At 46.0% G+C, this 15,887-nt stretch overlaps 1 protein-coding gene across 1 annotated transcript in view; it reads left to right on the top strand.

Moving 5' to 3' along the window:
- The first annotated feature begins 932 nt into the window (after nucleotides 1-932).
- The window catches only part of LOC144174910 (ras-related protein Rab-32-like), a 44,944-nt gene continuing 29,989 nt past the window's right edge, over nucleotides 933-15,887 (top strand). Inside the window, exon 1 of the mRNA XM_077703892.1 lies at nucleotides 933-1,122. The gene's annotated coding sequence lies outside the window, so the exon portion shown is untranslated. The remainder of the gene's footprint in view (nucleotides 1,123-15,887) is intronic.

Genomic DNA, 15,887 nt, shown 5'->3' with positions numbered 1-15,887 from the left:
GTGCTATGGTAATCAGCCGCCTCACCCGCCTCAGTTACCGGTAAATCTGTAACAATGAAGATGCCGAAGTTAGTAACAGAGGTGTATTTGCAAGCCGGAAGGACCTCACAGGTGTCTCCAAAATATAACACTACAACTGAAGGGTCGAATGCAATGAATTCGACCTGATCGGGTAGCTGAAGGTGAGCATAAGTCACGGCACTTTCGTGTAGGGGCCGTGATGTTTACTGTACGTATGAGCATGAGTTTCCTTATTAAAACTGCTAATAAACCTTGCTTCGGATAAAGTGTACGGAGTAACGCTGAATTTCAGGAATATCCTTTTTTTTTTTTTCGGAAGGCAGATTAAGAAGTGCCCCGATGTCTAATCCTCCAGCTCTGTTTTCATCTACCCGCCGCGGTGGCTCAGTGGCTAAGGCGTTGTGCTGCTGAGTATGAGGACGCGGGTTCGATTCCCGGCCGCGGCGGCCGCTTTTCTGATGGAGGCGAAAAGCAAAAACGACCGTGTGTTCGAGATTTCGGCGCACGTTAAAGATCCCCCAGGTGGTCAAAATTGATCCGGAACCCTCCAATACGGTCCGAATCAACGCCTGTGCAGCGTCGGCGCGGTATAAACCCCGCAATCAAACAATCAATGTGTTTTTATCTGAGCACTGAGATAGGAAAGGACGCGCATGCACGCAGGTGAACTCAATTTTTATGGATCGGAAAATAAGCACGTCTTTTGACGTCACCTTAAATAGCGTTATCGTGCATGTTTACAAACGGGGGCGTCCGTCAACCCGCCTCATTTGAAGAAGGATAGCCTTTACGAGTGTCCCAAAAAAGAACGAGTGGCTCAGCCTTACATAGCTTCAGACAGCAGCGCCGCTCGGGGCGTATGCACTCTCTCGCTCTTTCTTCTGCGGCCCGCTATCAGTTATTTGTATTTTGCTTGTTTTTTGTTAACCAATGCGTTTGTCCCGGCGATAGCATTCCAACCGCGTTTCTCCAAACAGATAGTACAACCGTCCTTCGCCAGACGTCAGCGCGACAGATTGGCGCTTATCTCAGATCGCCGTAGCGACCGCCCGCCATGCCGTCCGCTTTCTCGGCTCTGCAAGGGGATCTTCGGACGCCACCGTAAGTCGCCCCTACTGTTTTATTGTTTCTGTGTTGTTTTGGTCCCACCACCTTGGTTGTAAAAGCCCCGCGAGCGTTCTGACGTCCTTGAGGATGCAGGGATGTAGCCTCTGCGTATTCCGACGCGCCTATCCGTTCCGTCAGCTGTTGTCGAAACCCGCAGCGCGGTTTCGTTGGGCGCGTGTTCTGTGCGTTCTGGATGTGGGGAGGGTCTGCGGCCTGCTCCACGGCGGTCGTTGTTTTAGCTCCTTTTGGCTCGCTTGAGTCATTTATCAGCGGGTCACGTGAACCGCTTGAAATACAGATTTTCTGTGTCTTCGGAAAAACACGCTACGCTGGATCGTAGGCGTAGCGAATCAATTTCGACACATGTCTGAGTATTGGGCTGAGTGCATCGAAGATAGTATTCAATGCGCTGCGTGGTACTCGTATTAGAAAATTATTGGCACGTAATTTCCGTCCGTTTGACGCGTTCAGTCTTGACTTGGACACGTTTTTGGAATACTTTCAAGTTGTTCCCATTGGTTGAAGAACGCATTCGCAATACTTACCTGTATTGAACGTGCGAAACCATTACATTTGATGGAATGAAGAATAAGCCCTCTGGAGCAACGAACATTACTGCTGGGTTGTTGTTGCGACTCACCCACGTAGTTCGCTGCGATGTTCTAGCAACTGTACCAGGAACCCGTACCAGTTATGCTTTAAAAAAATCAAATAATAATCAAGAACATTTGTTTGCTGTTCTTCTAGGGATGCTTAGGACGCATAGTTGACACTGATCGACATGCTGTGTCTACCTACCTTAAACTAGCGAGTCGGTTTAGGACTGCGTATTTCTGTCTGCGTACAATTCACGCGTTTAATCAAAAGGAATCTCATGGCCTTTGTGTCAGGCTTAATCGTGGGTACGCAGACAAGATATCAATGGTATGGCTTGCGTACAGCTGATGTTTCAGATGAATATGATATATTTCTAGCACTAGTTCATTTACACATACACTGATTCATAGCACAGCAGAAACACAAGACATTGATTGACGTTGGGGTAAATCCTACACTGTGGAAGCCCCAGCTGTGAATTTAGCCACTTGTTATGTTTTTATTGCTTTTTAATTCTGCAAAGCTCGCGACTATGGTTATCAGCACATTTTTCGCGCTGTCCAGCTCATCAGCAATGCTGCTTATTTAAATTAAACAGCACCTAAGCCATTGCCTTGCACGTTTGTAGCGTTTGTAAGACATTCCCCTTCATAAAACTACTCGTACTCCCACAAATTCATGAAGTTGCTTTTTAGCCGGGTGCCCGACCTACACTTATTCCCACGTTATTATCATTATGCTTAATTGGTTCGGAGGAGGGAAGATGTGCTTGATTGCAGAGCGAAAAAGAACAGCAGAAAAACAATACTGGTGGGAACCTATACCGGGATTTAGTCGAGGAAATACATTCTGCTACAGGTGAAGCTACAGGCGATTTTTTAATCCCTTGAAGGTGGTTCAGATGGCATACATGCGAAGTGCACAGAAGAAAAAAAAACGCTATTAAGCAGTGAGGTCACGCCGCGTACCCTGTACTTAAAAATGTAACTGATGCTCCATTCCCATCAAGCAGGGAAAGACAACGCGATTGCTGCAGCTGTTGTTGCTAGCATTAATTCCATCAGTGGAATGCGCAGATAACATTTTCGCACACGTCCACGCACGCATGCACGCTCGAGTGCTCGTTCAAAGCTGAAATGGCTGTGCGATGAATTTACGTTTGACCACCTTCCGAATGACTGATTTTACGGCACAACGCGAACTTGAAAGCTTCCTCGGTTAAGAAATCGGTTCATGGTTCAATAATGTCGCCGTTGTGGTTTGATTTTTAATGCAGCGCCCCGCTTCATTTTGTTAGTGCCAGAAATATCTGAAGTTTGGCAACAAATTGAGCCGCGAATCGGGCATAAAAGAACTTGTGGCTTCAAGCCAGAGACGCTTGGATTATGCGTCGCGTAAACACATTAGCCGTAAATAAAGATAAGGTGCACACTCGAAGGCTTTTCCGCCTACGCGCCCCTTTCCGTGATTACAAGCGCATCTCTTATTACAGTTCTAAAAGTTACTCATTGATAGTTCAATTAAAATAAGTAAACTTAATGGTAAAATGTTTATCACCACTTTTTAAAAAAACAGTGGCCACCTGCCTACAGGAATTCGACTACATAACGGTATCCCTCGAGCTGCCAGCTTTCCAACAAGATTGTGTAACCTAAAACAGTGTTCCCCGTACACCCATATTTCATGCCGGTTAGGTCGAATATACGGGTGAATGAAGTATCCAAACCAGTGCAGCGTCACTGGCGACATCCGGTTGCCTGCTTGGGAAAGAGAGAGCCAATAACTGTGCAGTAACCAGTTTTGCGATAGTAATTTCGTCACTGTTTAACGTGACGTGGCTGAAATCACGTCGATGCCAGGAATGGGAGCTATGCTCACATCAGACTATAACTATTCGTCCGTTCGCTGTTGCGGAGGTAGCCTAATCGTCTTATCCAGCTTCGTTCCGTTGGGCGACGATACCCAGAGGTAGAAAGCTTGACGCAACGCCCGCTTGTCGCATGGGATAAGCACGTCGATAAGTCGTGCGCTTCCGAGAGAGCTGTCGATGTAGAAGGCCTCCGGCTCTGCAAACAACGCTGCGATTCAAACTAAGAGTCGGGGAAAGGAGGCGTTGCAGATCAACGGCAGATAAGCGCCATGTTCTGTACAAAAACTGGTGTAAAGGAGCATGGAGAGAGTATGGAGTGCTCGCTCGAATCTAAAACAGGGAAGGTTCGGAGCCCATCTGAACAGTCGAGGGTTTCGTCGTGGACGATCTTTATGCGCATCGGATGCCTATTCCCACGTAAACAATTTGCGCCAAAGTAAGATCGTGACGCCGTCACTTGCGACCGTACACTCGCGATCAATTTGGAGGTGATCGCTCAAGTAGCGAATAAATCAGTAGCAGCGTCATGTTACGGGTTGTATTAGGGTTGTATCGTGAAAGAGACTGCGAGGGGAAGAAGGTAGCGCTATCTTTATCTCTAAAGTTCTGAAACGGCCGTTATTCAGCTTGAAATGCCTGCTGATAGATGCTCCAGCAATCACCTTCAAATTCATAGTCCCGGTAGATCCACAAGTCCAGGACTGACCCTCCTTTCTTCGCCTCTACAGCGAAAAAGTTGTAATCGGGCCTGTTCGGTCCAGGCATTCCTTGCTTGCTTGTTGTTTACGCCGTTTCTGACATTACATGTTCACATAATTAAGAAATCGCTTTGGCGCGGCAGTGTCGCAATAATAATGATATTAGGACTAACTGGTGATTACGCCAGAGAATAAAAGGGCGGATTCAAACGAATTTTCAAACCTAACAACTCTTCTACTATCCCAATGCTCTCGAGATGAATACACGATCAAGGCAATGAAGAGACACGGAAGTAAAAAAAAATTCCCGCGCCTGCGCAAGCAGCGCGCGCCCTTCCACGACCCACCGCGCTGCTATCACGCACCTGTTAGGCCGAGACCGCGGCGGAGCGAACGGGCTGACTACGACGCATGCGCGCGCCAGCTGCTGTTGAGAGAGAGGAGGGAAGGAGAGGTGCACCTGCTGCGGACGCGAAACTGTTGACACCGTCCGATGCAGGAACAGGCGAGGCTAAGAAATGCTCTGCATTTAAAACGACACTCTTCTTTCCAGATTCTTTTGTAGTTCCGCTCGTGCAACCGGTCATTCTATTGTTAGCATACGTTCAGAGTTTGTTTCTGTTTTTTTTTTTCGTAGATGTTTCGAACTGCCGCAATGTCGTCCCACTGGTTTGCCATGTCTGCTGGCATACTGATATTCAAAGTTTTAATGTCTGCGTGCCTTACGGTTAGTCTCGGCTTGGTGTTTGCTTAGGCGCGTTTTCAATCGGCTAAATGTATCGAAAACTCGTTATGGGGTACCCCCCTTGAAGTGGTGAACACTTCACTGGCCACCCCACCAGACCAGTGACTTCTCACTACTACAAGGGTAACAGCGCACTCAGTTTTCTTTAAAAAAGTAAGGTCCTATAAATTGAAAATAAAAACACTGAACACGAAGTGAGGACTCAAATATTTTAACTTGATAGATTAATTGCACAATGTTAAAATTAACGTGTAGTCCGGCCTTTGAAAGGCCGGATTCCACTATACGAGCTAACAATGCCCTGATAGTGTGCTTTGTTAGCCCTGACCACGACCTTATCATGTCCCAAACTTATCGCGATGTGAAACTTGTTGAGCATTGACCTGACGGCGCTGACGTCATTCGCTTCGAAAATGCTGGAATCGTTGAGCAAACTCGCAAACGCGAAGGTTGCTCTGTGTAGTCATCTTCACGCCGTCCGCAGTTAGCCAAACTCCACACCTAGTCAGGCGACGGGTTGCAACTCGTCATGCCAGCAAGCCATGCGCTCCCCTCTTTCCCGAGGGGTAACACCCAACATCTTTTCTCGCCCTTCAGAGTTCATCTGAGTTTTCTCTCATGATTGTTGAAGATAACATACGAGTTCGTTCAATTTTACAGCAGTAATCTTCGGTAACTCCCTCAGTTCTATTTCAGCCACGAAGAAAGTTTTTTTAGATAAAAATTCAAGAAATATTGGAAAACCTTTAAAGCCGAATGGGAAATAATGACGCAGCAGAGGCCAGTCGTAAAAAAACAGTTAGCAGTGTTTTAAGTGTACGTTATCTTTCAAGTAATAGGGTCAATTACAAGCAGAGGCTTAATATAGCATCATGCACTCAGCGATGGCTTCGGTCGCCGGACACCAATCGCAAACAACGTTCTGTGACGTCATAGAGAAATTGCCAGAAAGTGGCTCGGAAGTCGCCACTGTGTGTCTTGTCTTCCCTAATATCTTCACTGTTTGTTTTGCAGCTTGCGATAAAATTGGGGTCAATGTTATCTGGAGAAAGCATTTTTTTAATGAACAAAACTTGTATTTTGTCTTCATTGTCCCATTATGACTCAGAGTTTCGGGCTCACAATAAATACTAGAAGCATGCATGTCTTGCACACTTTCTTTTTATTTTTGGTTTGAGGAGTTAGCTGAGTTTAATTGTTTTGGTAAGCTGCCTTAAATCAGCCAACTTCATGTGACTGCTCGACCTGAATTGTTTAGTTTCCGCCTGGAAATAAATACCCAAGAACTTCGCACTCTAGTTTTTCAGCGTTTAATTACGTGAGCTGAAATGCTGTTTCCCAGCTTCGGCCTTCGCCACCAGTTTTTCGTTGTTAATGTTTGTTAACCAGCAGTATGTGCTTTCTGAAAGAGAAATTCGCATAAGAAATCATATTGACAGCCGTTTTCCAAGCCCGCTGTAACTGTCAAAAAGACTGCGAACGTAGGCAACGTCACGTGATCCGTTGTAAAACCGCGATTTCAATCACTTCTAGCCGCGAATGCGATTACAATGGACATCGTTGTGGAAACTATTTATGCATCAACTCGACAGGCTTCATTTCAAGATGCGCGCATTACAACGCGCACGTTATACCCGTTTTTCGAGGCCATACTCCTCCCATAAAAGGTTGTGCATTTCAACATGAAGATCGATTGAAGATCTTCATATATAAAAATTCCGAAATGATCTAACTGTTAACCAGCAATACGACAAATCCAACGCGGTTATAGTCTTCTTGGCGGGCAATTGTGTTGAAATTTAAGATGCGTGTATTGGAACGCCAGGCGAACCGTACTGCTCTTATGCAAGCCCACGTACGTGGCTGCATCGCAATCTTCGTTACGTTTATCTCACGTCTAACGTCTTGCATAGTTTGGAACTTCGCGAGGTGGCCCCGATAAAACTATTGCTGTCAAAACATGGGTAAATGAGTAAGTAACACACAGCGCTGTATAAAAAACTAACATTCATTTTCGCAGTCTCATAAATATAGCGGAATGAAGCTCACGAAAAAGAACGTGCAATAATACACGGGGTTTAATCTCATAGTCCAAGTGCGCAATTTTCTTCGCTAACAGGCTCAACTTAATCATGCTTACGCAACTGTCCTTGCGCTTGGGAGCAGTAAAAGCCTCCCGACAACTTATCGCTCCGGCTGATTCCAACGTTCGTTTAAAGTGCCGTGTCTCATAAAAAAAAAAAAAAAAGCCTGAGAGCTGCATTTATAGCACCGAATATTCAAGTTGCTGCCAGTGTCAGATTAGCGCGAATTTGCGCGTTCACGTAGTCCGTCGTTTACGCAACGCTATGACCCTGTTATTTATAAGGCGCGCGTCTTAAATACTGAGATCAGTTCACATGAGAAATCCTCGGGTCCTTTTTTGTTTTAGTTTCCAAGAAGTTGTGTAAGTGTGCAGCAGACGAGATTATATTTTGAAAAAGCGATTGCGTATATGCAGCATGGCCCAGTACACGCCGTATTCTAGCTTATGGCAGCACGTCTTCTCGGGTTATGCGTCCGCTTTTGAAGACTTCGCTCACTAAAGTAAAATTTTAATAATCCAGTATTTGGAAGGTGCTGTTGAAATTGACACTATAGCTTTGGAGCTAGGTCGGGTAAACCAGGTTTAACAAATGCTTGCGCTATGCGGATCATTTCCATGCATCTTTCAGTTACGGCGAATGCGTGCGTTATTGTATTATCTTGTTCTTCGCTTTCGTGTATTTGCTGTACCGTGCTGATTATACGACGTCTCCCCCTCAATGCACATTTTTTTCCAAGTCTGAGGTTAGCAGCTATTGGTCAGAGCCAACCTCCAAAATACGGACTAATCCTCCCTCGTCACCATAGCTCTCTTTTTTCCTCGACATGTACTGAAGTAAAGGGGACAAAAACGCTGTTTAAGATAGTTTCTGAATTGGTGCTAAATTGTACAGGGGGGATTAAAAGAAATACGAACAACGGAGCACACAGCCTCCGACGCATGCCGCACCGCCTGGCTGCCGAGTCAGTAAACTGCGCGCATGCGCACTTCTTTGAGAGCGTTTGAGAGTGTGGCCTACATTTATGGTAAATGCTTGATCAAGAAGCGACGCCAGTTGTTTATTTTGAGGCGCCTTTTCACGCTGTGTCGCCACTGAGCAGGATGATCGTTGAAGGACATCATGCTAGCCGCAATCAGCCTGCTGCGCGCTTGGTTCTCCAATGTACTAGATAACATCACGCTCAGTGGCGACAGAGCATAAAAATACGCCTCAAAATAAAGACCGGCGTCGCTTCTTTCCCGAGCATTTCCATTAACAGCAGGCCACACTCTCAAACCTTCTGAAATAACTATGCATGGGCGCAGTTTACTGACATTGAAGCCAGACGGTGCGGCATGCGTCGGAGGCTGTGTGCTCCTTTGTTCGTATTTCTTTTAATCCCCCCTGTGCGCTTCATAGAATGAAGGGCGTATTGCGAACGTATTTTCTCTGGAGGCACTCCATTTTTACAGACGATTTTCACAAGCTTTCCGCGTAAGCAACAGGAAGGGTTTATCCGTTTTGAAGTAACTAGCGGCGTTTCGCAGAAGAAATACAAGTAACAGCTACAAACTGTACGCAACATTTCCTCGTGAACGTTAAAAAAACTATACTACCACGTATACAAAAATCAGCAAACTAATAGACGAGCATTTGCATATTTCAGAGGCGAACCATCGAGTGTTTCATTTACATCGTCATGTGTCGGTAGCTTACTGTTAGAGGTAACTTGGTAAAAATGAAGTTTGGGATAATTGGTTCAGCGTGACATCGCAAGAAGAAAAAAAAAACGGACAGAAGCTTAAGAAAGGGGACAGCGGGACGTACGTTCCATTTCTTGGTCTTGTGTTCATTTTCTGCGCTGAAGTGTGATCGTGTAAAGTTACATCTCGTTGCGTGTGTCGTCGTGTGCTAATTATTGGTATCACGGCTCATGCGCCAACCAGCAAAACATAATATCCAATTAAAACGTTCTCGGGATCTAAAGAAGTCCCCTCTGCCTCTCACGCAGCAAATCAGAGTATTGGTGACCGTCCCGTCACCAAAACTCGGTGAACTCCCAACTCACAACGACAGGGAACGAATCCCTCACGAGGAAGCTCAGCGTTTCAACCATCGTTCTCATTCTGACGAAGCGGCGTTAGGTTTTTTTTATTCGCAGTATTACTACATGAAGCAAATGGTATTTCAAAGAACTGCTTGCAAAATAAGAAACACTTAAAATACGGTTCAACACGTATGTTTTAGCTTGCGTTTTAACGGGTGTCTAAACGGATGTTCTAGAAGCTGTTTTAAAATGACCAAACCATTAAAAAATATGGCAACAAAATGGCTTGATGAACTCATGCATGTACGTAAAAAGCAAGAAAGGACGGCAAAGAAACAAAGTTAGATTATGGGTGGGCACTTTAGGCGGAGCTAGGGATACCAGACCCGGCGAAAATTACTTTGATCGTGCGCCTCTTTTAGGCGTGTAATCGCCTGGCACAAATCACCTTCCATTAAGAAGGAGCCACTGCTCTAAGAAGAACTTCTAGCTGGTCTATTTGGTGAATAGTTGCCATGATTTCAAGCGCAACAAAAAAGATGGAGGATGAAACAGAGTAGTAGACTAGACAGCGCCGTTCTTGTCTACTATTTTATCGTCCGCGTTTTCTTGTTGCGCTTCAAACCATGGCAACCATTGCTCTGGGTGGGTCAGTTTAACACTCGTGCTTTCCACAAGCTGTGCAGGCAAGTAATAAAAAAAATCATAACCGGAAGGATATCTTGCTCGGCCAGTTGGTTCCCCGCCAAACAAAACAGCGCGAAAGGTGGATGAAGTCTTACAAGACAGACATGACAAACGCTGACTCTCAACTGTTCATTGAACAGATAAAACACGTGCACAAAGCGTTGCTCCCGACGTCGTAGCCTATTTAAGGTGCTTTTTGGGTCACATCGCTGGCGAGCTCTATATACACAAATGTAGGAGACGCCCCCTGTGTTCGCGCTCGAGTGAAACCACGTGTACGCACTCGCCTTCAGAATCTAGGCTGAGGCCTCTTGTGCGGCTGCTTGCTGTCGGCAAACTCGATAGTCTTCTGCGCGCTATCACTTTCCGTTGTGACCATATCACCACACGAGGAAGGACGAGTTTGTGGCCTGCCTTGGGGGAATAAAATAAAGCAGACATTTTTGTATGTAATGCTCTTCATAGGGGCAAGTTGCGCGGTTTTGTCACGATCTTCCAATATCAGTCTTCCATTTCATATCCTTTTCATTCTACATCTTCTCCCGCAACATAGCGAATGGCCAGGTGCCATCGAAGCGGCAGGTTGAAGGGGGGACAGGGAGTACCCTCCAGCGACTCTCCCGTGTAAACTGGTGGGGTAGGTCCTTCCCACCCCTTTCAACCCTTTCGTTTCTCATGCACGCTTTCCCATTTTTGCCATAAGCACTCTCCCATGTGTGCTGGTTGCTGCCGTCACGAGTAGGCAACTCACAAAACCGATCAAAGCGGCAGGGTACTGGCTGCTTGAGGGCCTCGGAAAACACATCGCTGGCAGGCGTTTGGTCTCCTTCGGGAAAAGAATACAGAAAAAAATAAGATGCCTCGTAGCGTTGCCGTTGTACACATTTCGTTTCAAAATGCCTGCTTCTTTTCTCTCCGCATCGTCACTGTCACCTCCCTCACTTAGAAGTCTTCTTTAATAAAGTGCTTCTCTCTCTCTCTCTCTCTCTCTCTCTCTCTCTCTCTCTCTCTCTCTCTCTCTCTCTCTCTCTCTCTCTCTCTCTCTCTCTCTCTCTCTCTCTGTCCAATATGGTGGTTTCTATCACTGTAGTGATCGAAACTGCCAACTGCATCAGAGGTGCATTTCCCCTTGCTTGCAGGGGATGGAGACCTTTGCAGAACGAAAAGCAACTCATGTTACGGTGACGCAGCATTGGCGTTCTGTTCCTTCGACACTTTAGAAAGTGCACCTCATGCTATTTAAATTCATTCATGAGAGCGAAAGTAAAGATTTCTCTCATACTCCATGAAGCTCCGGCGGAGACTAATACCCCGGCTACGCTAGGGTCCGAATGTCATTTAAACTAAGTGTCTTTTGACTCAAATGGGATGCTTCGAACTCCATTCAGAATCCGCCGTGCTCCACTACAATTTCGATGGCATATGAAAGCTTTAACAACCGCTCGCCTTGCTGCATGGCGCTGCTGCTTTCGACATCTTTTTTTTTTACACAATAATACAAAAATCAAATTTAGCCGCAGTCTTCTGCATTACAATGATATCAAATTATCAATAACGTAATCTTTGACACGGTTTTTGCTCAATTCTGAATCGCAATCGAGGTTTTTGGGCTGTCTGGCCACACTGCTTTGTCGCTTGCTCGCACTGGTGCTGAGTACGAAATTATTACATCTTGATACCACGATTTAAGTGAACGAGAAGTAAACAAAGTCCCACAATTAGGAATATTTTGTTTGTTTAAAGTACATCAGTAATGTATTTTTTTTTTTATGCTGACTTGGAACGCTATGCGCGAGGTTGCTGGAAATGGCATTTGAGAGCCCAAATGTCTCTCTGGGTGCTCATTTGGCTCGAATGTCACTTGAACCAAATGGCATTCCAAAACCTAGTGGAGCAGCAAAACTTCGCATTTGAGTCAAATGACATTCGGACGCTAGTCTAGCATGCGTATGAGATGAAGAATACTGCTGAATGGAAGAAAAGAGATTGTGTGGTAACATACTTAGAACGGCTACAACTTGATGAAGCGAACAAAATTAACAGTCGATCAACCCTACGCGATAAGGCGTACAGCGAGAGTTGTTGACGTGTTCCTACGCGTTTGTAGGGATTATTTTCAAGCCGTGTACGTTGCATTCGGGACTAGCGAATTCTACATCAATAAAATTCTAGTTAGAAGCGAGTTTAATCAATTTTAGGAAGTGGGGAAACGCTCTAGGTGGTTGGAATTCTTTTTTTTTTGTTCTTGTTTATAGCTATGACACTATTTTAAAAATAAAATACACCGCAGAAGGACGGGGACAAAGCAAGACAAATAGACGGGACTAGCGTACACCAACTCCCTTGAATTTGTGAGAGCTTGTCCCGTCTACTTCATTTTCTGTCTTCGTCCTTCATCGGCGTGTATTATTTTAAGCCGTTAAGTAACTCGTCTAGTGAAGCATTCGATAACAACATTCTACCGAAGGGGAAAATCTAGAATTTGTCACTCCCCCGCAGGGGGCACCTTGTGTACTCAAGGTGTTTTGGTGAGTAGCGCCTCCACGGTCCCGAGCTCCGCAGGGGTGCCTACTGCCGTAGGTACTTGGTGTCTTGCAACACCACGGACCCGAGCACATGTGGGTTGGACCCACCCACGTCACGGCTGTGCGTGGCTTTGCCGTGTCCGGGGAAAAGGGGAACCTGGTGGCTGAGCCAAAGTTGGGGTTGTTTTGGACCTTTACGGCCCCCCAGCAGCGGCAACACTCCACTCTGGCCCCCGCTTCTCGCAAACGGTACCCCCGGTCTGACCCGCCCGGGGGGAATCAGCCAGTCGCCTTTTCTTCTCTTTCTCTCCACTCTTTCACTTTCCTATCTCCTCTCCTATCCCTGTCCTGTCATCTCCTTCCTTCCTGATTTCTACATTTTTCCTGGCGGTAAGGGTTAACCCTGTGCAAGGATATCAACCTTGGTACCAAGTATAGGGTTATAGCGGCAGGGTAACGGTTAGCGTGTACTTTAACGTCACGTTCCCTTGTTGGGCTCGGTGGTGGGCGACCGGCTCTGCCGCCGAATTGATTCCATGCTCATATGGCTTTTTCTATCCTCCAATAGAAAGTGCTCGCCAGGTATTATGTAAAACTTCGGCATACTTATAACTTATTTAAAAGTAGAGAACTTTTATTCGTGGCATTTCACCGTTTTTCTGTTGGCGGGCTCGAAGCAAGGGTAAAATTTTGAGCGCCATTAAACAAAAGCACTGCGATAAAACAAGCACGAGCGGGCTTCAATCGCAGTACAACATATAAATCGGATAGATGCCTTTTCGCGCTGTTCCTGTTAAGATAAAAAGAATTCAGATAAGACGGGAGCTGCCAAGGCTTGCTTGGACAGGAATAGGGCAGCTAAAGGAGTATAAATAATCGGAGCAGCGATAACAAAACTCGCTTTACAAGAAAGGTCAGTGGGATATACTCCACCCATCAGCGGCTCCCGAACAGTCGGATCGGCTCGTGACGAAGCTTGCGCCCCCACTTTCCTGTGGTTGCTTGGTTTTTATCTGAGCCCTGAATGCTTATCACATAAAAATCCTTCGTTGAACAATTGTAGTCAGAGATAACTTTACCTTATGCTTCTTTTCGAAGCCCCCCTGATTGGTTGTCCAGAGATGTGACCTGTTGGACTTGGAAAGGGGGAGGATTCTAGAAGATACTAAAAATAGAATACAAGGGGTTAAGCAAATAGTATAATTATGGCCCGTACGTAAGACGCCAGCCCAAACTGGATAGATATAACAAACAATGTGATCAGTGACTGTATAGGTAGAAAAACGAAAAAGGAGTTCACAGCGGCATACTAGGAGCTACAGAGTTCACCGTTTATTAGGCACTCAGTGTGAGAAACTCGTCGCATCTTGGGAGTCCGCAGTGCGTTTAGCGCCATCGACTTTGCCTTCAAAACACGCTTGCCGGATATTGAGCACATACGCGCAGGAAAGGAAGCCGTTGGGCCCATCTCCGTGATGTTACCGGATTCGTTGAAGGTGAAGGGTCTTATCTACACCTCAAGGGCATTTGCTTGTATGCCGGGGCCGCTGTTCATGATGCACTTAACTTCACACATGGCCAGGAACTCAACGAGCAGGAGATAAGAGGTCGTGCATTACATCCGGCGAATTCTGTCTCATCAGCACCTTTAGCAGGCAGTGGAAATAGAATCCGCCGTGAAAGTCGAATTTCAAGACGTCTTTCCACACCAGAAGACAAGAGCGGTTGAGCGGTTGAGTCCTGTCCTGTCCGTGCTTCTTAAACTGTATGCTAGGATTGGCGAGTGGCCGGAAGGAACCGTTGGCGCATCTGTCTTTCTCGGAATAGAAGCCAGTGGAGCTTCTTGGAACGGGGTTGACGCCTCCGCTTAGCGTCATGCCCACCGGGACAACGTTGATCAAGTTTACTTTGTAGCATACCAAGCCGTACTGGCAAGCCGATGGTCGCGGCTGAGACTCTTCAGGTCTCCCCAGAACGCCCGGAAATTCCGTGTCCATGGCGGTGTAGTGGTGTGTCTGTACTAGGTGCGCGATGGTACTAGGTGCGCGATGGTATAGGACTCTCAGTCGAGGTTGGGAGCCCGAACCACTCGTTTGGTGTCCGATTCACTGCTGGCGTTGGGCCAGCTTTTGTCGCCGTTAGCACTGCCAATTCCATCGTCCAAGACCGGGAGGCGGCTGAGTTCGAAGCTGGAACGGAACATGGCAAACGCGTTCCGAGATGCAGCTGGTTTCTGGAATCTTGGCCTTCTGTGTCCACGAATGCATTGGTGACGACGGCGGCGATGATGATGATGTTCCTGGGTGAATTTCACATACCCAAACTGGGTTCGGCCCCCATTGCTGTTTTTCTGGTGTTTTTTTTCTGATGTTTTTTTTTCTTCTTCAGCCTACGTCGTCGTTTACATGCGAATGCAAAAAATACTCCAATCTACTGAAAAGGCATCAAACACGCAGATCGTGCATAGTTCACATAGAGGTTGTTTGGTTCCGAGACATCACTGACGTGTACCCACTCAAGGGGATTGACCAAGACAGGCTGAAATTTTATGTTAAAGGATGGGTAAGCCTAACTAGGGTGAAATTGAAATGAGGAGATAACTTTCGAGAAGTGATTGTAAGAATTTTGAGGATGGGATGTTGCTTTTCGAAGTCTTTCGCGACATTAACACGTAGTTTTCGATCCATCACAGTAGCTGCGGTGTCTTCTCGGTCCCGTTTTTGTGTCGCTCGAACACCTAGAGTCTTTCTCCACTATAAGGAACATTCAGTATCTGTAAATATTTCTATCATTGTAATCGTGCTTTGTCGGCTGATCTTATAATTTCGTTGATTAGAAGAATCCATTTGAAGAAGCCCGCGTACCGCTGTCATCATAAACTTTATTGAGAAAGAGTGGGGGAAGGCGTGTCGTCCTCTCAAAATGGGGAGCATATCTAAGGAGGGCATCGACTAAAGCTTACCGCGCCTCCTGTGCAGGTCATTTCTTTATCTCTAAATTTTATTTTTCCTTTACCTGTTCTAACAAGACTGCGGAAGCTATGCTTAGCCTGAACAAATGGTAAAACGTAACCCGAGGCCATCCGCTACGCCGCGCCTAATACGGCATTGTACGAGTGAAATCCCAGAATTTAAATTTTATACTTAGCCCCTGCCATTCCATTTCTTTTGCTACATAAAGTATGAATGAAGCGATGATGCCGCCTAGACCAGATACCTTCGAAGCACTTTATGAGAAAAACTGGTTCAAAATAATGCTTAAACATTTAGAAGGTGTCCGTTTTTCTGGATATAATCAGTACAGCCTTGCGGTGTCTCAATTACCGAACCATGACCACATAAACAATAGTTTTCTCAGTATAACTGCTTTAGATTCGGTTTCAATCTGCAAGAAGTGGCAGTGGAACCTTCATTTTGCCTATGATTAGTTCTAGCGCAGCTGAATATGTAGTGAACATGTTGAGGATCTCAAGGTTTGCTTCCTTTTTTTGGGTGGAAAGTGTTGAAAGGTTGATACACTGAGCG

The sequence above is a fragment of the Haemaphysalis longicornis genome, unplaced genomic scaffold (genome assembly GCF_048455015.1).
Source record: "Haemaphysalis longicornis isolate Haplotype H1 unplaced genomic scaffold, Haemaphysalis longicornis Haplotype H1 scaffold_3, whole genome shotgun sequence".
Taxonomy (NCBI): Eukaryota; Metazoa; Arthropoda; class Arachnida; order Ixodida; family Ixodidae; genus Haemaphysalis; species Haemaphysalis longicornis.
This window is presented reverse-complemented; position numbering and strand designations above follow the sequence as displayed.